This window comes from Balaenoptera musculus, chromosome 5 (assembly GCF_009873245.2).
Source record: "Balaenoptera musculus isolate JJ_BM4_2016_0621 chromosome 5, mBalMus1.pri.v3, whole genome shotgun sequence".
NCBI lineage: Eukaryota > Metazoa > Chordata > Mammalia > Artiodactyla > Balaenopteridae > Balaenoptera > Balaenoptera musculus.
In genome coordinates this window covers 42312932-42336199 of record NC_045789.1, presented here as the reverse complement: position 1 = coordinate 42336199, position 23268 = coordinate 42312932, and the positions used below count along the sequence as shown (strand labels likewise).

The 23268-nt window shown below is 37.7% G+C and overlaps 2 long non-coding RNA genes across 6 annotated transcripts in view; both read right to left on the bottom strand.

Annotated features, from left to right (window-relative positions):
* LOC118895802 overlaps positions 1 to 23214 on the bottom strand; it is a 30348-nt gene extending 7134 nt beyond the window's left edge. Inside the window, exons 1-7 of one of the 5 annotated variants that reach the window (XR_005020038.1) lie at positions 23049 to 23214; positions 22465 to 22584; positions 22025 to 22119; positions 20964 to 21155; positions 20304 to 20377; positions 17902 to 17976; positions 15519 to 16251 (exon numbers count right to left, since the gene is read on the bottom strand). This is a non-coding gene — a long non-coding RNA (uncharacterized LOC118895802). Of the gene's footprint in view, positions 1 to 723; positions 753 to 15518; positions 16252 to 17901; positions 17977 to 20303; positions 20378 to 20963; positions 21156 to 22024; positions 22120 to 22464; positions 22585 to 23048 lie in introns of those variants that run through there. The other 4 variants (XR_005020039.1, XR_005020037.1, XR_005020035.1 and 1 more) reach the window with 4 other exon arrangements.
* Positions 1116 to 13420, bottom strand: LOC118895800. The gene is made up of 3 exons (XR_005020029.1): positions 13266 to 13420; positions 1893 to 1975; positions 1116 to 1242 (listed from the first exon to the last, which is right to left on the bottom strand). It is a non-coding gene; the product is annotated as an uncharacterized LOC118895800 (long non-coding RNA).
* Positions 23215 to 23268: the final 54 nt, after the last annotated feature.

The following is a 23268-nucleotide window of genomic DNA, read 5'->3' as shown; positions in this document are numbered from 1 at the left end:
GACAAGTACCCCATTGGTGGAGAATAAAAGATTATGGTTTGGCATGGTGGCAGCGTGGAGATATACAAGACAAATGGTGGTGAGGAGAAAAACTGCTAGACGAAAGGTATCTGGGGTTCCCATCACAGTGGGAGGGCTTGGAAGACTATGGGAGGTCCCATGAGACTCCATCATTTGAACTGTATTGTTAGCTAAGGTGAAACTCTTCACCAAAATTTGCCAAGCTATTAAGGCAATAAAGCATATTTTACTACTCAAAGGAAAGTGTCCTTCTCTGCATTATAGTACAGCTTAAGTACTTGGAAAGGTGATCTAAACACCTATTGTATCAGAAATCATGTCAATAAAATTCTCTGTGAAATGTATTTTTAAATACAGATAAGTACAAGGGGAAAAAAAACAACCTCCATTCAGGGAAAATCACTATTAACATCTCATCTTTTTTTTTTTTTTTTTTTAAGTTTTTCTAACTTCTTTTTTTTTTAAACTTTTTGGGTTTATTTATTCATGGCTGTGTTGGGTCTTCGTTTCTGTGCGAAGGCTTTCTCTACTTGCGGCAAGCGGGGGCCACTCTTCATCGCGGTGCGCGGACCTCTCACTATCGTGGCCTCTCTTGTTGCGGAGCACAGGCTCCAGACGCGCAGGCTCAGTAATTGTGGCTCACGGGCCTAGTTGCTCCGCAGCATGTGGGATCTTCCCAGACCAGGGCTCGAACCCTGTGTTCCCTGCATTGGCAGGCAGATTCTCAACCACTGCACCACCAGGGAAGCCCCTTAACAGCTTAATATTCATCCAACTACTCCTTTTTCTAGTCGTACCTACTTTTTGTAAACAGGTGAGATAAAGAAGATAAAATAAAGTAACTCTACTATATCATAAGAAAAAAATACTAGAAACTAGAGCCTCTCCTTCCTATCCTACACAGTAGTAAAAAATTCAATAAAACAGACACTCCTTTTACTTCCGTAGAAATGCACTCATATATTTTTTCACAAAATATTTCATGTCCTTGATAGTATTCCTTACAGTTTCTAATAATGGAACATTTGTAGACACACTAGGCATCAACCACAACATATAACTGAATAATCATGTGAATTTAAGGTTGAATCTCATACCTGTGAGAAGAAGAGAAAGTGGCACAAGATTTCATATCCAAGGATGGATCAGAAAGGTCTAATTCAAATATCTCAAGAGAAGCACTGGTACTAAATGTTGCATCCAATTGTTGAGCAGATGTTCCTACAGAAAATACATTCATGGTAACTACACATGCAAAAATAAAAGACTCAGAGAAAACCATACAAAATAATGCAGACTTTTCAATTATCTCACTCATGAATGCTGCACTAGTGGCTGAAACCTCAGCACATATACCACTGAGCAGATGCTTAAATTACTATAGCAATAAGATTCCGATGCAAGGCTCAGAAATGTTTGTCCGACTGGGTAGTGAAGATAATTTTTTAAGCCTATAGATATTTTAAAACCTCTCTGTAAAAACAGTCCCATGCTTATAGTCACAAATGATATAACTTCAACTCTTTTTATATAAAAATGCTAGCACCAAAACTGTTCTTCATTCATTCAAACTGATATTTATTAACTTTTTTACATGTTATCTATTGTGCTTAATACTGGAGGAATAAACATAAAGCACAATTCTATGAAGTGGGGAAGACACTATAAATGTAACAGACCATGATTAATGCTATGATGTACAAGCATAGAACTCAGCTGATACGAAGGTTGGACATTATCTTGCCAGGGAAGGAGAGACTTTCTAGAGGAGATGAAGCTTGAACTGAATTTTAAAGGACAAGTGTAAATAAGTCAAATGTGGAAGAGAAGAAATTAGGTGACTCATACTATCTTCTCTCTGTTGAACTTACCTGTAGCTAGGTAAATGGGATGATTCTGGGCAGGGCTCCATGCCTGCATGGCTGTACGATCTATTTCCTTTAACTTCATCCTGCTAAAGAGAATATTTCACACAGAAATATAATAAACATGTAATATGGAACAAAGAAACATTTTTTACATAGAAATATACTAGACAAACCAATACATCATTAGTAGTGCTGGAATGCCAATAAGTCAAATTGGTCTAGGTATCATTTGTTGGGAAATGTTCAATAGTAGAAAGAAGAGAAACTTGTTAAATTATTTTGAGACAAATATAGGGCTATTCTAACTGTTTACAGAGTATAGTTCTTCAGTTGAAAAATCAGTCTGGAAAGAAACTTGCAGAAACAGGGACAGTATTTGGTTAATTAATCTTGGTACACAATATGTTTCTCAGACAAGACAATATGGGTGGCAGTATATCGGGGTAAGAGAAGGCACATAATAAACAAAGTGCATCTTCCTGGAGCAGGATTACTCAACGATAAGAGCAGTATGAAAAATTAATTTAAATTAAAACAGACTAACACAGAGGAGAATAAAGCAAACCCACAGATTTGATAAAGATAAAGCAGAAAATTTTTTTGAATGGTCACTCCAAGCTACAATCCCACATGCCATTATTTTATATATTCTCTGTTAAAGTTACTCTGGGAGAAAAATTCAGGAGGTACTGTGCTATAGCATTAAAAAAAAAAATTTGTTATTTTACATAAATGCATTCACATGGCATAGTATTCCACTGTAAGATGTACCATAATTTAATTACTTAGTCTGCTACTGATGAACACCTGAGCTGTTTCTAATCTTTTGCTATTTTTACAAACAATGCTGAAATAAATGGCCATATATACATGTTATTTCACTCATGGGCAAGGAAAGCTGCAGATTTCCAGAGGTAAAATTGATGCATTAAAGGATAAAAGTAATTTTAATTTTGATGGATATTGCCAAGTTGGCCTCCATGGCAACTGTACCTTTTCATACTCCCAAGAGTAATCCATAAGTAGCTGCTGCCCTACAGACCTTCCAGGGTAACCAGCATGATAGATGAAAAATGTTAGCTCTGGATAGTTATAATTTGCATTTCTCATACTATAAATAACGTTGAACATCTTTTTTTATATGGTTATGGGTCATCCATATTTCCTTCTCTGTCACCTTTTCTGTCTATTCTTGTCCATATCATTTGCCCATTTTTCTATTAGGCTGTCAGACTTTACCTTTCGATTTTGCTTATTTTTTTTACCTTTCACAAAATTTCCATTTTTTTTTTAAATTTTATTTATTTATTTATTTATTTATTTTTGGCTGTGTTAGGTCTTCGTTGCTCTGCGCGGGCTTTCTCTAGCTGCGGCGAGCGGGGGCTGCTCTTCGTTGCGGTGCGTGGGCTTCTCATTGCGGTGGCTTCTCTTGTTGCGGAGCACGGGCTCTAGGCACGCGGGCTTCAGTAGTTGTGGCACGTGGGCTCAGTCGCTGTGGCTCGTAGGCTCTAGAGGGCAGGCTCAGTAGTTGTGATGCATGGGCTTAGTCGCTCCGCGGCATGTGGGATCTTCCCGGCCCAGGGCTCGAACCCGTGCCCCTGCATTGTCAGGCAGATTCTCACCCACTACGCCACCAGGGAAGCCCAAAATTTCCATTTTTTAAAAATAGATTTTATTGATTAGAGCAGTTTCAGGTTCACAGAAAATTTGAGTGAGAAGTATAGAGAGTTCCCACATACCGCCCTCCCTTGTCCTCTTGCCTCCCAAATGCAGCCTCCCCACTCATCAACATCTTGTACAGCGCAGTGGTATACTTGTTACAATCAATGAATCAACACTGACACATCATTATCAACCAATGTCCGTCGCTTCCACTAGGATTCACTCTTTGTGCTGTACATTCTACGGGTTTTGACAAATGTATAATCCACCGTTTTAGTATCCACCGTTTTAGTATCATTCAGAAGCTTCCTTGCCCTAAAAACTCTCTGTGCTCCACCTATTCATCCCTCTCTTCCTCTGTCCCTCCTCTTCCCTCCCTCCCTGGTAACCACTGATCTTTTTTACTGTCGCCATAGTTTTGCCTTTTCCGGAACATCATTTAATTATAATCATACAACATGTAGCCTTTTCAGATTGGTTTCTTTCACTTAGCAATAGGCATTTAAGGTTCCTCAACGTCTTTTTGTGACTTGATAGCTCATTTCTTTTTAGCACTGAAAAAATATTCCATTGTATGAATGTACCATGATTTTTATTTTTTTACAGTCAAATTTATCACTTTAAAAAAACTGGTTTTTGAATTTTGATTAGTTAGAAAAGGCTTCCTGCATGCTAAAGTTATGAAGACATTCATCAATAGTTTTCTTCTAGCAAATTCATTTATGGCTTATTCTTTTTTTTTTTTTTTTTTTTTTTTAATTTATTTATTTATTTATTTATTTTTGGCTGTGTTGGGTCTTCGTTGCTGCATGCGGGCTTTCTCTAGTTGCGGCGAGTGGGGGCTACTCTTCCTTGCAGTGCGCGGGCTTCTCATTGCAGTGGCTTCTCTTGTTGTGGAGCACGGGCTCTAGGCACACGGGCTTCAGTAGTTGTGTCACGCGGGCTCAGTAGTTGTGGCTCGTGGGCTCTAGAGTGCAGGCTCAGTAGTTGTGGCACACGGGCCCAATTGCTCCACGGCATGTGGGATCTTCCCGGGCCAGGGCTCGAACCCGTGTCTCCTGCATTGGCAGGCGGACTCTCAACCACTGTGCCACCAGGGAAGCCCTATGGCTTATTCTTTACATTTAAATTTTGACTCACTTGATATGTATCATGATATACAATGTATATACAAGGTTTATCTTTTTCTTATTACTCCAAAACCATTTACTGAAAGTTGTTTTTTCTTACTAATTTTAGGTATTACATTTATCATGTACTAACTTCCATATTTAGGTTTATTTATAGATTTAATATTTAGGTATATACTCCTATACGTATTAGGGTGTAGGTTAGGATTTACATTCCAGTATTTATTTAGGTTTATTTTGGGATTACCATTCCTTATGTCCATTTGTTTATTTAAACGCTAGGCATGCCACTGTTTTAAATACTGAGGCTTTATATGAGCATGATTTCAATAACCCCTATCCACTGCTTCCCCAGCACACATCCCCACCCCATCTTCCTTGCTATTACTTTTTTTCTTTAACTAAACTTCAGAATAGTTTTAGTGTAATTCCAGAACAAAAAAAGAACGTTAGTGTTTTTTATTGAACCTGTACCCAAATTAGTAAATTAATTTATGGAGAACTGACACAATGTTGAATCTTCCTATCAAGAACTTGGTGTCTTTTGATTTAAGCCTTCTTTTTTATCTTTCAGTATCGTCTGAAATTTTTTTGATATATTGGTTTTGCTTACTCCTAAGTATTTTCTTTTGGTTTGTTTGTAAATGTGGCTTTTTTTTTCCTTCCACTATAATGTCTATGTTCTTATTGTTATATGAAGGCTAATGATTTCTTTACATTCATTTTTAATTCTGCTATCTTATTGAATTCTCTTCTTGGAGTAGTGCTTCAGTAGATTCTGTTGGGTTTTCCACATATACACTCATACCATGTGCCAACAGTGACAGTTACTTCCTCATTTCAAATTGTCATTCCTCTGATATCTTTCTCTTGTGTGAGCTAGCTAGTACTAATAGTACCATATTCAACAGTAGTGATAACAGCGATATTTCTTGTCTTGTTTTGTTCTTCAGTGGGAAAGCCTATTGTATCACCATTGAGCATGGTTTTGGAATTTGAGATATACATACATATATTTTTGTGTGTATATATACATATATACACACATTTATATCTGTACAATATACATATATATACAAATATAATATGGAAATGGCCAATGATTACTGTTTTACTGAATGCTATTCATAAAGACTGGGTGTTGAATTTTGGCAAATGCTTTTTCATTAGGTAATTGGAGATGTCCATATGATTTTTCTCCCTAGGTCTACCAATAAAACAAATTAACAGATTTCCTAATATTGAATCATCTTTTCATATGCTGAATAAACGTCTCTTGACCATGATGTGTTGTTCTACCACTGTGCTGCTAGATTTTGTTTGTTTAAAAGTTTCACTCCTAGAGTCTTAAGTGAGATTCAATTGATAGTTTTCTTCTTTTGTACAATCTTTGTCAGGTTTTGGTATCAATGTTATACTTGCTTCATAACAAATGTGGGAGTTTTTCTTCTTTTTCTATGTTCTGGAACACTTTCAATAACAGCACTGGAATTACTGAGTCTTTAAAGATTTAACAGAATTCTCCCGTGAAATATCTGGGTCTGGTGCTTTTTGGGGGAAAGTACTCCTTTGGTAATTTTCTCTATTTCTTCTATGGAGATTGATCTATTTGAATTTTTTAATTAATTAATTAATTAATTAATTAATTTGGCTGCATTGGGTCTTTGTTGCTGCGCGCAGGCTTTCTCTAGTTGTGGCGAGCGGGGAGTTCTCTTCGTTGCAGTGCGCAAGCTTCTCACTGCGGTGGCTTCTCTTGTTGCAGAGAACGAGCTCTAGGCGCGTGGGTTTCAGTAGCTGTGGCACGCAGGCTCAGTAGTTGTGGCACACAGGCTTAGCTGCTCCGTGGCATGTGGGATCTTCCCGGACCAGGGCTCAAACCTGTGTCCCCTGCATTGGCAGGCAGATTCTTAACCACTACGCCACCAGGGAAGTCCTAAATTCTCTTTATTCAAGGTCATTTTTTATAAATTACATTTTCCTATGATATTCCTTTATTTTTTTTTACAATTTTCTAATTTATTTGTTTAGACTCAAACATAGACTCATGATTCTTCTATTCAATGTTATTATTTTTTAATATTTATTTATTTGGCAGTGCTGGGTCTTAGCTGCGGCATGTGGGATCTTTCTTGCAGCATGGGGGATCTGTAGTTGCGGCATGCAGAATCTTTTTTTAGTTGCAGCATGTGGGATCTAGTTCCCTGACCAGGGATGAAACCCAGTCCCCCTGCATTGGGAGCTCAGAGTCTTAACCGCTGGACCACCAGAGAAGTCCCCCATAATTCTTCTAATTTGTGCTGTGTATGGTGATTAGTCCTTACTTATTAAGAATATTCGTGTTTTGTTTTCCCCTACCCTCCTTTTAGAAATTAACTTAGCTACTGGCTTGCCTGTTTTACTGAGTATTTACAAACAGCCAAATTTTGGATTTACTTATTCCACCTTTCTTGTTTTTGAATTCATTACTTTCTGCATTTATTTTTATTAATTCCTTCCTTGTACCTTCTTTTGGTTTACTTTGTTCTTTTTCTAACTGTTTAGTTAAATGCTTCACTTACCCATTTTTATTATTTCTTTAGGCTTTCAATTTTCTCTGCGCACTGCTTTAACTGGATCCTATACATTACTAGTGTTTTCATCACTATGATCACCCATTTTACAATTTCCATTTGTATTCTCCATTGATCCAACAGTGTTTGAATTTAATATCCAAGTGGAGGGGCCTTTATTTTTACTACTTGTGATTTTTCTGTACTATTTCTTCTTTATGAAATTTACTTACGTTTTCTTTGGGGCCTATGCAAGTTTTTGTGAATGTTCCAGGAGACCTAAAAAGAAGGGGTGCTCTGTTTTCAGAGTTCAATATATGTTAATCAAGTCTACCCTACTGACTTAATTGTTTAAGTCTTATATATCCTTATTATTTTTTTTTCCCCACTTGATCTGTCCTGGAGCAAGAACAGCAAATTAAAAGTATCCTGCTACTAGTGCATTTGTGCCTATTTCTCCTGGTATCTCCTAAAACTTGCTTTATGAAAGTTACTTTGTTATTCAGTACATAGTTACATATTTACATATGGAATACATAGGTAGACAGATATTCACAATGCTAAATGTTCCCTGTCAAATACATACTTTAGCTTTACAGGATATTTTTCATCTTAAATAATGCCTTTGGGCCTAAATTTCACTTTGTCTCATATTGAGATCAATAGCCTAGCTTTCTTTTTATTTGCCTTTATGTCTGCTCTTTGGCCTTTTCAACTTCTGAACCATTTTGTTTTCCCTGGCTATCTTGAATACAGTGAAAAAAATCAGGTTTTGCTTAGTGATCCAATTTGAAAATTTTTTAATAGATTAGCTAATAAATGTATTTAAAATTTACTGATATGACAGAAATGGTTACTCTCATTTCTATCATAGTCTGCTATGTTTGGTTTTATAATGTTAAAAAATGTCTTTCACTGTTATCTGTTTTTTTGTGTGTATTTTTAATTTTTTTGATAATTAGAGTGATTTGTATTTTTGTTCTAGTATATGTTTCTGGTTCCATCTTTGTAACTATAATTTTAAATAATTTCATTTAGTACTATTAATCCTCTATTTCTTTACACAGTTAACTACTATGAGCACTAACAAAATTAGCCTATATAATCTTACTGCCTCTCTTGCATTACACAGTTATAATCACAGTATTATCTTTCTCAGTGTTTACCTTTGTACTGTTAAATATGCTTATACTTCTACTAACTGATTTGTCAGCTTTAAATGATGTTCTTTGACTCCTAGCCATTACAGATTAGGCAATCCACAAACTTATTCTACCTCCAATTTTCTTCTTACTTTCCAGTTCTCTTAATTTTTTACTTTTATGACCAATTCCTACATCATCAGATATTTAACATGTACATTTTATTCTTTCTTCCTTATTCCCACTTTTGTTTTAGCCTCAGGTCTATTGTAGTTAAATATACTCAATGTTCTCCAACAGTATTCTTGCCAGTTTTCTTACTCATCTCTGGAGGATGAAGTTACCCTCTAATAGTTTCCTTAAGAGGGGCTTAGACTAAAAACATGCCCTGAGTCTTACATGTCCAAATTGTTTATACTTGATGAACATTTTACAGATAATAAAATGAAGGCACAGAAAGATTAAATAATTTGAACACACTAGCAAGGGGCAGAGCCAAGATTTGAACTCAGAAGTTTAGCTCCAGAGTCCAGGCTCTTACTTGTTATTACACCAAGCTCAAGTATTCAATTTTAATCATAGAAGAAATATTAACATTTAGGAGAAATAATGAATGGCAAAGAAACTACAATGCATGATGAAATTAAGGGAAGAAGAAATATATTTTAGAAACTGCCTAGTTTAGGCAAAAGTGGATTAGGAGGCTGAATCACATAGCTTAGAAGCAGGGCCTCTGGAGTTAATCCTCAACTTGAATACTGGCTCTGCTACTTTTGACACCTTCGACACATTATTTGACCTCTCTGAGCCCCAGTTCCTACCTACATTTGTAAGATGGGGTTAAGAGTGATTACCTCAGGGGATATTGTGAGGTTGAAATGAGATAATGTATTTTACAGAGGTCCAAACACAATGCCGAGCACATAAATTAAAATGTTTTAATATGCTAACTACTTTAAAGATTATTACTATCATGAGATTAATCAAGAAAACTGCACATCTAGTTTCCTAAGATTATTGTTAAGAAAAAAAGGAAAAAAAAATCCCAATTTTCTAAGAAGTGAAAAAGAGGCCTATTTTCTTTATATGAAATGCCCTCTTTTTCCTCTCAGCCAATTGTCTTTAATAATAAGTTCAAATCCCAGGACCTTCGTGAAATCTGCCCTACTGGTCCAACCCACACTGATCTAAATACTCTCTTAACTCTTTACATTAGTCTGTACCACACTTCAAGCATCTTACAATAAAGTATCTTATCTTAATAAAACTTTATACCAGGGACTTCCCTGGTGGCGCAGTGGTTAAGAATCCGCCTGCCAATGCAGGGGACACGGGTTTGAGCCCTGGTCCGGGAAGATCCCACATGCCGCGGAGCAGCTGGGCCCGTGCGCCACAACTACTGAGCCTGCGCTCTGGAGCCCGCGAGCCACAACTACTGAGCCCATGCACTACAACTACTGAAGTCCGCGCACCTGGAGCCCGTGCTCCGCAATGAGAGAGGCCACCGCAATGAGAGGCCTGCGCATCACGAGGAGTGGCCCCCGCTCACTGCAACTAGAGAAAGCCCACATGCAGCAACGAAAACCCAACACTGCCAAAAATAAATAAATAATAAAATAAATAAATTTAAAAAAAAAAACAACAAAACTTTATACCATTCTATTAGTACATATTGTTTACATATTTTCCCATTGCCTGTTTTACAAACTGTTTTATATGTCATCTTGTCTCACCAAATCGACAAATACTGTCTTTTTTTCAATCAAGTGTTACAGCTTTTACCCTTTTTGGACTCAAAATTGCTTAGCACAGAGTGAGATACACAGACAGTTTTGCTTGACTGATTTTGAGTGTCTGTATTTATGGGAATACAAAAAGACTGATGAGCTAGAAAGACCAATTTCAAGTAAAATATTTAATTTTTAAATTCTTCACTGTTTAAAACTTATTTAAAAAATAGGGGAAAGTACTAAAATGCCTTTAGAATAATTTCTAAAAGTGAAAACAAAATAGCTACATATATATATATATATATTTAAAACCCAATTGGATATAATTACAGTATCTTTAGGAGTAAAGGTACAACAAGGGCTACTGAATTCATGAACACTTAGTTAATGTGTAACATTTACTGAAAGAGAGAGAGACAAAGTCACAAGAACAAAAAATGGTTAAGTGGGAATTCAAAGCATTTATAAAGTCTATTTCTTGGCCTTAGTACTCAATGTTCCACCAGAAGCAGTTCCACTTATGAACCTGTACTGAACATAAGGCTTAAATACCGTTGTTTAACAAAAACATCAAATTGCTCTACTACAAATGGCCTAGAACTACATTAAGCCGTCTGAATCTAATTAGACAAGAATACCATAAACTACATATTACAATCATTCTCAAAACTATTAAGAATACCATGGAAATACAGCTTCATCTAGATACATGTGTATTTCCTTCTCTTAAAAATAACCATTTAGTTGTAACTAGTTTTCTTGAAAATATGAAGAAAGAAGTCTTAGATTAAAACGTGTATTTCCCAAGTGAGACTTGCTTTTAAAAACTTTGTGTAATTTTTTCCAATATTGTATGTGATTAGAAGTCACACTACGTAGATTTGTTTCATTCAAGACTATTTTACACAGAACATAGTTGTGAAAATATTAAAAGAAAATTGTGAGGACAATGGTTTGTTTACATACACCCCCTATAAGACAGTATCTATAGCACAGCAGTTAAAAGTATGGAGACTGGAGCCGACATCCTTGGTTTAAATCCCAGCTTCACCATGTCCTAGCTCTGACTTTAGGCCTGTAACTTTATCTATGTGTGTTTTGGCTAACCATTTGGTAAAATAACTGTAATAAAAGTACGCCATAGGTTTGTTGTGAGAATTCACAGAGAACAGTCCCTGGCACCTGGTAAATCAATGTTTGTAAATGGCAGCTAACACAAATGTCACAATTTAAAATGTTTACCCCAGTGAATCTTCAAAAGAATACATCTACTGAAGAAAATATACAATCTGGAAAACTTTTATTTATTCATCCAAGTTTCTCTCCACAGCAACTGTGTGCAGTTAAGTCAAAACTTTTTTTCTTTCTGCATTTTCTAAACGCTAATTTTGTGAAGCAACACTAAAACCCAACAGCACTATTCTCTAAAAAAACACCAACCTTACAATGCTACATATAGAGCTGACCTAAACCAGAAAGTAAAAAGTGAAAGAGGTAACAGAACTGGAAACTCTGATTCCCAAACCAGGAACACAATCCCTAGCTGCCACTGTCTTTAGTAAAAATCCATCCTTGTGTGGGCAAAATACCTCATTATGGATGGGTACATTTGTTCTAGAGAATTTGTTTAATGTTATTGATGTTCTAGGCTCATCTCACTCAACAAAAACCAAATCAAAGAAGCAACTGTGCATTGGTGAACTAAATGGTGTCACACTTATCTGCAGTCTTAATAAACAAAACTGAACTAAATGGTGTCACGCTTATCTGCAGTCTAATAAACAAAACTTTCTGGGCTGAAATTAACTTATTTAAGAATGACAACACTTCTAAAAACAATTGAAAAGTCAATTTAATAATATCAACTTACAAGAATCTTTAATTTGGGATTTGTAAACCTCATGAAATTATACAGAAAATCCTATCCGTGTGTATATGTGCGTTTTTCTAGGAAGATGATCCAATGGTTTCATCAGATCCTTAAAAGAGACTGGAATCCCAAAAGGTTGAGAATTATTGCTCTTTACAGTCTACAAAAATTTCTTTCCGTTCTTATGCTATTAGTTTCAGAAAAGAACTTATATACAATTAAGCAGTATAATTGTAAATCCATTCAAAATCTCACATTTCCTAAGTAAACTTAGATGTGTGTAACAGAAGTTCACAACAACAAAAACACTTCAACTTATCCAAAAGTTCTTAGAGTCTACGAAACTTTCCCAGAGCTGTAATTAAGGGACAACGAGAAACCAGGAGCACAGAAGAACCACTAAGAAAAGGTAAGTAAACTTTAGCCAACTCTAGAACAATCGTTATGTACAGAAAACATAAGACAGCATGAAACAAGGACGAGGCTCATAATTATTGATTAAATAGTGTTACAGTTGTCCACAAAGACAATCAAATTTCAGTTTTCTGTGGTTAGAAAAGACAGTGTAGGAGGAAGGATTTGTCACAGACCATCAATGCAACTTCAGAATGACCTAGGTAAAATCAGTTCCTTGCGCTCATGGAAAACTTTATAATGCTCATAAGCCCAAGCAATATTTTGATTTATTTTACACCTGCCCCGTCATTTAACCTCTTATTATAGTAACTTATTAGCAAAAACATACAACACTCGATACTTCCTTCGAGGTATAGGCTGCGACCGGCGACTACTGCCCTTAAAATAATCCAATCCTGGTTAAATGACAATAGCCTATATATAGTTAAAACCTACGAACCTTTAAATCTGGCAACAGTTCAAATAGCAACAAAAAAATCCCAACCAAACTAAAGTCAAACAAAGTAATCCTGAGGTTTGTTTCCTTCCCTCGCCCTTGGGGACCGCACCTCTTTGTGCACAAGGATCTGAAGGTCTCCTAACCTCAGACGCCAGCTACGGGCGCCGGCAGGACACCCTGTCGCAAGCCTCAGGGGCGCCTCTGCTCAGCAGTGGAAACGTCGGCGGATGCGGACCAGGCGATCCCCGAAGCAGCCGTGACGCCAGGCGTTGACCCGCCGGGCCCGAAACGAAGACCGGGGCGCGCCGCCACCACAGACCGGGCCGCAGGCTGGCGGCAACCAGCGGAGACCGAGGCCGGGATACCAGCGTTGGCCCGGGCTCTCCCTGAAGGGCCCAGGGCCCGCAAAGAGGAAAGAAGGGGACAGGCGGACACACCTGGCGGGGACCCCCGGCGACCAGTTCCTGCGTTAGCGCCGCGCTCGTCTGACTCTCCCAGCATTCGCCGCCGCCCCTCCTCCTGCCCAGGGCCACCTCCACGTTCCGCTCCAACGTGGCAGCCGCAACCCCGCCCAGCCGGCTGTCCGACGCTTCCGGGAGCGACGCCTCGCCCCGCCCACCCCGGCGCGCGGCCGACCAGGGCACTTCCGGGAGCAGTGGTAGAAGAGGCGGGGGCTCGCTCCCGCGCCGCGCGCGCCCCCGTGAGGTTAAGGATCGGTTCTCGGCGGTGGCGGGCGGTGGTGGCCAGCACGACGCGAGAAACAGTCCTGCTGGGCGTAGCTGCCTAGCGGAAGAAGGGCCCCGGCCGGCAGGAACGCCACGTAGCACTGGTCCTGTGAAACGTCAGCAGCCCCGCGACACTGCCAACGCGACCAGCCACCGAAAATCGGGCTGCAAGGGCCTTATTGCAGCAACTGCAACTGTGACTGGGCTCTTTAAATTGCTTACTTGGTTCTGCGGTGTAGCTTACTGAGACTTCTTTAAAACCGAACGGATCTGTTTATACCCAAAGGCTGTTGTGGACGTACTTGATTTGTTACTCTAAAGAGGCATACTGGGGTAAATAAGGTATTCCAGTTAGTATCGTGCGGTACTATTTGAGACCTGTTAGCAGTTGCCTTCAGTCACTGTAACTATACTAGTTTCACCAGAGCCTGGCATCTAATTAGTGCGTTGCCTGGATGTTGTTTCTAGTTTTCGTTGGAATTATTTCACAGCGAACAAAGTAAAGCCAGAGGAAAATCACTTGCTAAAGTACAGAACCTGTATAGTTCTCGTCCCATTACACCAGTCAAGGGTCTTTTCTAAACACCTTCACTGGAAGTAGTTTCTCTTTTTGCACACACAAAGCAAAACATAGCAAACACTCTTATTTAAGACAGTAGGCACATTTTTGTACTCACTGTACTCCAACACCCTTTTAGCGTTTTATACTTCTGGTTCCGTTTAAAAAGCAAATTTATTTCTGTAGGGCTGAAGTAGACCTGCTCAAGAGTCTTAGGATACAGTTGCTAATTTCTAGAATTCTAAAAAGCCTTCCATTTTTACTTAACCGCTGCAAGGACTAGTTTACCTAAAAAGGTGTCAATAAAAATCCCTGACTTAAAAGTGGGACCATCATTTGAGTCAAGTGAAAAGAAACATTGAATTTCCTACTGCCCCATTCCCCAAAGATCCTCCGCCCTACTACATGGAAGGGTGCAATGGTATGGAAAAGTATTCATAAGAACAACTTTCTCAAAACTCAATGATGCAAGCAGTGGTTACATTCTTTGGTATACAATCGTACAGTTCAATTACATGTCCCTATTGCATAAATCAAACTGCAAACCTCTCTACCCCGGAACCCCCTTTGGTAGGCCCTGTGAGCTAAGAATGGCAAAAGAAAAATGTTTCATTAGAAAATTACATGAAATTCAAGTTTTTGTATCCACAAAGTTTTATTAGAACAGAGCCATGCTAAATGGTTTATGTTATTGTCTATGGCTGTTTTTGGCGCTATAAGGGCAAACTTGAATATTTGCTAGAGACTATATGGCCTGCAAAGCCTAAAATATTTACTATACGGCCCTTTAAAGTTTGCCAACCCCTATTCTATTAGACAGGATTTTGCCTACAAATGGATTAATGCTCAAACTCCAAATGAGACATTTAGTATTATAAATTTTTATTTCAAAGCCTTGATGTAGTAGCATACAAAGACAATGTGAAAAATGTCAATTATAATATATATGGTTATAAGGCTAAAATATAGTGGTTTCTAAACTTGGTGTATTTATATCTGGTTGAATACAAAGACCCTTAGCTTGTTTTAAATGCAGGCAGTTCTGGCTTTGACTATGCAAGCTGAAACTCTGCAAAGTCTTAATCTATGGGATTAACAATCTATGATTATTCTGTAACCTTAAAATTTGCCAAAACATTAAAAACCCTCTTGGTGTTGGTTATAAATGTAATATAGTAAAATTAATATTTAAAACACTAGAAACACTGGGAATTTCCTGGCGGTCCAGTGGTTAGACTTGGCGCTTTCACTGCTGGAGCTGGGGTTCAATCCCTGGTAGGGAAACTAAGGTCCAAAAAGCCACGCAGAGCAGCCAAAAAAAAAAAAAAAAAAAAAAACCCAAAAAAACAAAAACCAAACAACCCCCCCCAAACAAACAAAACCCCAAAACAAACCACTAGAAACACTGAAAATTATAATGTTTTATTTCTTTATAAAAAAATGTATCAAGTAGTTTGAAAAGTGCTTGCTTTCTTCACATTATATGACATAACACGGAATGAGCATCTTATCTCTCTGCCTTGGCAAACTGTCATACTCCTTTCTAAGTTTGAATCAGCTTCCAAAATTTTATCCTTTGTGCTGTCAATGTCATGAAACATCTCTGAAAGTTCCTTCAATGTGAAGTTTTTCAACAGCATGACTTCTGAGACACGTTCATCCTTTACAACTGCTTTACTCACGTAAAACTTTATATTCGCCTTCACTACGTTCTGCCTCCTGCGTATCTAGAACTATTTCTTGAATGGCACCAGTGTCAGCATTCCCAAGGTCATCTTTATCTTCTAACTCCATTTACATCCCATCCATATCCTGCAGTTTTTTGCATCGTACAGTCTCTCACTACTGTGCAAAGCAAGGACTGCCTGTAATTCTTGGAATCTTGAGTGCAAATTTCACAGTAGCATCCTTATCTGAGCTTGTAGCTTCACCAGGCAGCTTAACATTAATCAATTCATGTTGACTTCTGAAACAAGGAAACCAGCCTTTACTGGCAGTAAATAGATGTCCTTGTAATTACCATTTTCCTTCAGCGCAGCAACTAACTTCAATGCCAAACTGACTGGGATTTGTTTTGGATTACAGTCCTCAATCCAAAGAAGTGAATGCTCCATTTCAACCGTCAGCGGCTTTCTGTTCCTAGTACAATTTAAACGAAAAGATGTTGAAGCAACTTTACGTTGTTTTTGTATTCATCAGACTTTTAAACTGCGGCTTGTACTGTAGCTTCATGTAGGCCTAGGTCTCATCCTATCTTTGCTTTGCTGTGGCCATTTTCAAATCTAACCACATCTAATTTCACTTCCAGTATTATCACTTTTCATTTCTTTGCTATTCTGTCATATTTGTTGACCAATTCCCTCTTCTGATTTTCTATTTTTGTAAAATCTCACATGGGTTTATCCGTAGGAGACAAGGAGGCAACACAACTATATGCTTTACTATCTGTGTGTAACTAATAGATGTTCAGTGACCAATCACCAAGACTTTGAAAAAAGTTATGTAACTATTACTGTTCATGATGCACATCTTTTCTTTGCATAATGATTTTGCAATAAAGAGCCAGTAGCAAAGTTTACGCAATAATTCAGTTAATATTGTGACAACTAAAAGTTCAGCTGTGTTGTTGTGGGACAGGTGTTGTTTAACTACATTGTGAAAACTGATATTCACGCATGGTGAAATGGTGCAAAGTAAGGACTACCTGTATCTACAAAGAAAAACTTGTATTGGTAGTTAACAAAACAGTCAACTTTTAACCCAATTTAGTTAACTACTAGCCAAGCCAAATCCTAGATCAAATAAAAACTTCAGTTTTTCTCAAAAGAATGTTAATTCCAAGACTCTGAATTACTCACTGCAGCTAGAAGAATGTTTGGAGATAATGTAATATAGAATTCTTCAAATAAGGATTTGCAGACAGTCCAAAGACATCCTTTTGTGAATTTAGGCCCCCTCCCCTCATTGCAATAATCTTTAGGTCTGCAAAAGAGTAAAGTTCTGGACAACCATACTGCTGTCCAGATTGTAAAACTTTACAGTCATCACAAGGCACAAGACTGTATGTATATAAAATTTACTGGATAGCAGCCAGTACTATGTTTACTTCTGCAAAACAGTAGTATCCATCCGTTAATGTTTAAATTTTGTTTTCGAATGCATTTATTTTGTAAATCTTTTCATTAAGGGCAATAAACAAAGTTTATATCAACTTTAAGAAATAGAAAATTAACTTAAATCAACATTGAGTATTCACAAAAATTTTCCTGCTTTATATTCCTCCAATTTGAAAAACACCCCAAGATTACACGCCTGATTAATGACAGATTAATCTGGTATTAGATTTGAGATTCTTAGCTTCTGACCACCGGCCTATCTGCTATTCTTGAACAAAGCTCAAGTTATAGGATGGTCATCCACTGGTACTCCAAACAATTATTTACAGAATATCCAATAATTCAGCAAATTTAAATCCCAGAACATATGATCTCTAATTTAGGGCCTGAAAGAATTGTATTATTTTTAAGAAAAGATGACTGTCAAGGTTAAAAGTCCTACCCCCCACCCACCCAACTGCCTATGCTGAATCAAATCTACTGATTTGGAAAATTATATTATTTTTGAAATAGTATCTGTTATCTTTGAAAGCTGAAAAAATAAGGAAAAATTTTAATTGAATACGATATCCACATTATGCTCAATATATAATGAATACAATATCCAATTTTTTGCTCAGATTTGATTTTTTGTCTTCTTTTGTCAAAACTAGAAAGTTTATAAACCTCTTACCTTATATAAATCTTCAAATTCCTGATAAATCTGACAAATGGTGTTCTCTAAGAAAAACACCCTTCAATTTTATTCCTAAAATGAAAAACATTTATAGGCAAGTCAATGTACAAAAACCACATATTATCTATAAGCCTCATGATTTTTTTTCATTATGTCCTCATCCACATACATTAATCACAACAAATCATGATGTGAACAGCAGTGGAAAAGTTTAATCATTGGACATTTATACTTTCTTCTTATTTTCAACTTAAGCTCTAGTCTTAAAGTTTTTATTGCTTAGCTCCTTTTAAAAAATACATAATAAATGCACATTTCTATAGTTTTCAATTCTCTCACACAGAACAGATAAGACCTCCAATTTTACTATGATGGGAAAAAACCCGTAACAAAGATAATTTCAAGCATATCATTTACTACTTTGCACAGGTTACCTTATGCTAATTTGGAGGTGTCGTCTTCTCAACATCAAGCCTGATATGGGAAGGGTAACCGTACCTTAATACATTCCCAAACTGGTTATGCCTTGCTTTATATGTAATGTTTTTGTTATCAGACAAGGTTTCCAATGATCAGAAGCATTAAAGCTTTAAAGGAAAAGGGGGAAAGTCGTCTCTGCTAACAAAGAACTTTTAAGCAGTAATAATGGGAAAAGACTCAAGAGATTACAAATCTCAGGAACTAATTAGAATTCTGCCCATTTGGAACATTCTGACTTCTTGATGAGGTCTACGTTTTGCTCATTAAGAGGGACAGAGCCCATGGTGGGGGGAAAGTAGCAGAAAGAAAAGAAAGTATACTCACCCTATTGGATAAAAATCAAGCTTTGGGGGAAAAAGGCAAACTGCTCTAATTCTGCTGCTGCGTATTTGTATCTTTACTCCATCCTATGTCAAATATTTGTGTAATTGCCTATAAGTAACTGGACTACATTCCTTGAAAAACTCTAAACAGAAATTTCAACTCTTCCAAGTCAATCTGAACCCCAAGCAAAATAACAGAGGAAGGGGACACACAATTTCTATCTATAGTCTAGTGCCACCAGCTTCTCTAACCGCCTCCACCTAGGAGGAATTGGGAGAGGGGAAATGGGTCCAAGAAAAACAATATTTAATCAACGCAGAAGATTCTGACTATAAGCTCAACTTTCTTATAAACTCCTTAGAAACTTTCCAAAATGAATGTAGCACCACTTAAGTAGTTTATATATACATAGGCGAGAAAGAAACCATGCACCGTAGCAAAGAGAGCACTTATTTGGATCATGCGCTCTCATACTTCTAATTATCTGACTTGAGGGTCAAATATTAAATCTCTTGACTTAATAAACTCAAACAGTTTTTTCTAAAAAGTATTTAATTAAAGTGTGGTAGTCAACCTCCAAGATGGTCTCCAATGATCCTCCACCTCTTGGTAGTCACACCTTTGTAAAGTGCCCACCTATAGCATACCAGGACCAACAGAGTAGGGTCCCGTTGGTGTTTTGTCACTTTCAAGACTATTAAAAGACAACCTTCTATCTTGGCTTTTCTCTCTTGGACCAGTGTCCGAAAGCCAGCTATCATGCGGTCAGGACACTCAGGCAGCCCGTGGAGAGGTTCACATGGTGAAGAAGAACTGAAGCCTTTAGCCAACAGCCATCAGGGAACACAGGCCTGCCGACTGAGACAGTTTGGAAGCTGCTGACTTTCTTCTACCTCCTCTCCCCAGTGTTCCGTAAGTGTTTGTTGCTTTAAACTGCCAAATATTGAGCAATTTGTTACACAGCAGTAAACAACTAACACAGAAGGTCACAATCCATATCCAAAAACTAAAACGCACAACTTATAAATTAGCTGAAAAGGTCTAAAATTCTTGGGAAAGGATCAGGTTCAGAACTGTCTTTATATTTAATCACCAATAATTTCAAGACCCCAAGGCTTTCTGAAGCAGAAAACCCCCCAGAGAACTAAAAGGATGAAAAATTCAGGAAGAATATGTCAGTCACTAGAAATACGTTTTATTATATCAGGATGACAAATAAATGTAAAACTAGCTAAAAATCTGACAAAAAGGTAGGTATTCAATAAGGATGATACCAGTCCTAGAAGGCAAAAAGTCTATTTACTTTCATAGGGTTGTTGAGAGAAATAAGTGTTTAAAACAAAAACAAAAAACTGTGTGCATGTGTGTATAATACACTTAGTACAATGTCTTACATGTAACCACTCAATAAGCATTAGCTGTTACTATTTTTTCCCCCAAGTAACCAATTAATGAGATTCTATACCATAAAACAGAAAATTAGATTTCACTCAAGCCTTTATAAATCCATTTTTTACTTGGACAATCCTCCCCTTCCAATTCACTGCTTTCGTTTCAGGAATACTTAATACATTAAAAAAAGAAAGATATACTACCTCCCCTGCATATTTCTAGTAATTATCTTCCAAGACCCAGGAATCTTCTTCCAACATCTCCAAGAATATAATTCCTGAAAAGAGATATTTTATTTTAAATTATTTTCTGCACTGGTCAATGTTTTTGACAAATAAAATCTTTAATACAGCTGACATATCCTCATTTTCATATGCTGTAATCACGAAAGTTCATTATGTGAACAGCAGTGAAAAGGTTTAATCATTGGATATGAAGTCATCAAAGGAAGCAAAGATGTAATCAAATGATTAAATTGAGAACTTCAATGTCACCAGTAAAACAATAAAAAATAGCAACAAAAAGCACGTAAAACTTATAAGCAAATGTAAAAATACATAAATACAACTCAAAATCAATGATTCCATTTACAAGGGACTGCATACTTCCCTATCCAAAAGTACACTAAGAATACCAAGAGCAGCGACCCCTTGTGGCTTCTGTAAAGTAAGTGGATTATTTTCATTTAGCAGGTCTACATTTAAGTAAATCAGTTCTGCAACATAGCAGTTTTCTGTAATTCATCTATAATTAATAATTAGAAGACTATTGTCAGAATAATGTGGGAGCCACATTATCAGGAAACAATGCAGCAGAAACACATGTATCTATTTGTGCACCAGGGATTGAAAACACAAATTCACCTTAGACATTGTGTCTGCACTCAAGGAGCATCCTCTAGCAAGTTTCTTACAAACTTTTGAGTCCTTAAAAAAGGGCAACCGCCACAATGATGACACTTCACACCCATGAGAATGTGGAGGAACTGGAACCCTCGCCCATCGCTCGTGGGAATGCAAAATGGTACAGCCACTTCGGAAAAAGTCTGGCATTTCCTCAAAAGGTTAAACATAAGAGTTAGCATATGACCCAGCAATTCCACCCTTAGGCATATACTCAGGAGGAATGAAAACACATGCCCCGACACAAACTCGTACACTACTGTTCATGGCGGCATTATCTGTAACAGCCCCCAAAGGGAAACAACCTGAATGGACACATAAAATGTGGTATATATTCATACAATGGTATATTTTTTGGCAATAAAAAGAAATGAAGTACTGGTACTACAACATAAATAAACCTTAAAAATATTCCAAGTGAAAGAAGCCAGTCACAAAAGACTAATTTCTGATTCCATTTATATGAAATATCCAGAATAGGCAAATCTACACAGGCAAAGATTAGTGGTTTCCAGGGACTGCAGGAGGGAAAACGTAAGCAGGGACTGCTAATGAAAAGGGAGTCTCTTTTTGGGGTGATGAAAATGTTCTAAAATTGATTGTGGTGATGGTGGCACAACTCATGATACACTAAAACCCATCGAATTGTGCACTTTAAATGGGTTAATTGTATGGCATATGCATTATATCTCAATAAAACTCTTGCCAAAAAAAATAAGGCAACCAATTTTAATTGAAAACTTACTTATTTCTATTTACCCTTATTCAGGTCTTAATTGGTTGAATGCTAGAAAAGCTTCTAATAGTCTAACCAACTGACAGTGATTTAAATCCAGGTCCTACCCTTTGCACATCTTACAGCCAAGTTAAGTACATCCCCCATGGACCAATTTCCCCCCATTCATGTACTATCCTTAGACCTTGTAATTTTTAACAAAACTACATAAGCAAAAGCTATGTTAATTTCATTCAAATAAGATATAAGCATATTATAATGGAAAGCAATCGTGAATAAGTAATACCTTGAGATGAATCTTTTTGGCTAGAGTCTGGATAAAATAAACAAAAAGGGAAAAAGAACAATCTTGCTTGGAAATGTTGGACACATTCTTGCCAGCTGGAGATAGAAATAAAAAGGTTAGGAACATTTCTGTTTTCTAAAATAGGCCTCCACAGTTAAGCAGGAAAGATGCCACATAATATACTAAGGATCTCTTCAAAGATACAAAATAAAAACTATGTCCTACCTTGGCCCCATTTTGTTTCCTCTATGAAAACTTAAATCTCATACTGTAAACATAAAGAGCTTAACGAAGACATCGTTCTAAGATCTTCTCACCCTGAAAGCTATCCAGGATGCCCCACACCCCAACCAAAACCATTTCATTGGCCCTCTCTCCTGCCCCTCCTAGTACTGCTATTGATGAGTGCGCTTACCCCCAAACCCCGAGGACCTTCTTACCTTATTCCCTTCTTAATTCCCCCATTGCGGCAAAGGATCTTGCAGGAAAGAATCAGTTGAACTGAAAGTCGACTTATCTTGGTATTATATTCTCATTCAAGCTCCTCTGAGGTCACATACCTACAGTCAACCATACCAACAGCTCCTACATTATCTCCGCATCAGAGAACTACAAAATAAAATGCAAGGGGCTTCCCTGGTGGCACAGTGGTTAAGGATCCACCTGCCAATACAGCAGACACGGGTTTGAGCCCTGGTCCGGGAAGATCCCCCATGCCCTGGAGCAGCTAAGCCCGTGCGCCACAGCTACTGAAGCCCACGCACCTAGAGCCCGCGCTCTGCAAGGAAGAGTAGCCCCCCACCCTCTGCAACTAGAAAAAGCCTGCGCGCAGCAACGAAGACCCAATGCAGCCAAAATTAAATAAATAAATTTATAAAAAATAAAATGCAAGGAAATGACATGCCTCTCAGTAAATCATTTATTTGGAGTCCAATTTTGTCTTCAATATTTATAGGGCGCTGCGTTTACCCCTCACCCTCCTATCCCTCCCGTCACATCCTCCCGTCACTTTCAGAGCTCGCACCTGGAGACCCATCGGCATGCCACAGGACTCGCCTCAACTTTGGTCCTGCCTCTCCCCTTCGCATTCTCTCGGTGGGACTCACAAGAAGCGCGATGGCACTGGATTTAACCAGAGCACACGGATGAAAAGAAGCCCACACCAGCTAAACCCACTAACCACCCTCCAATAAGCGGGGAGGGGCGGCCCAATGCGCGTCTTAATACCTCTGGCCTTTCCGATT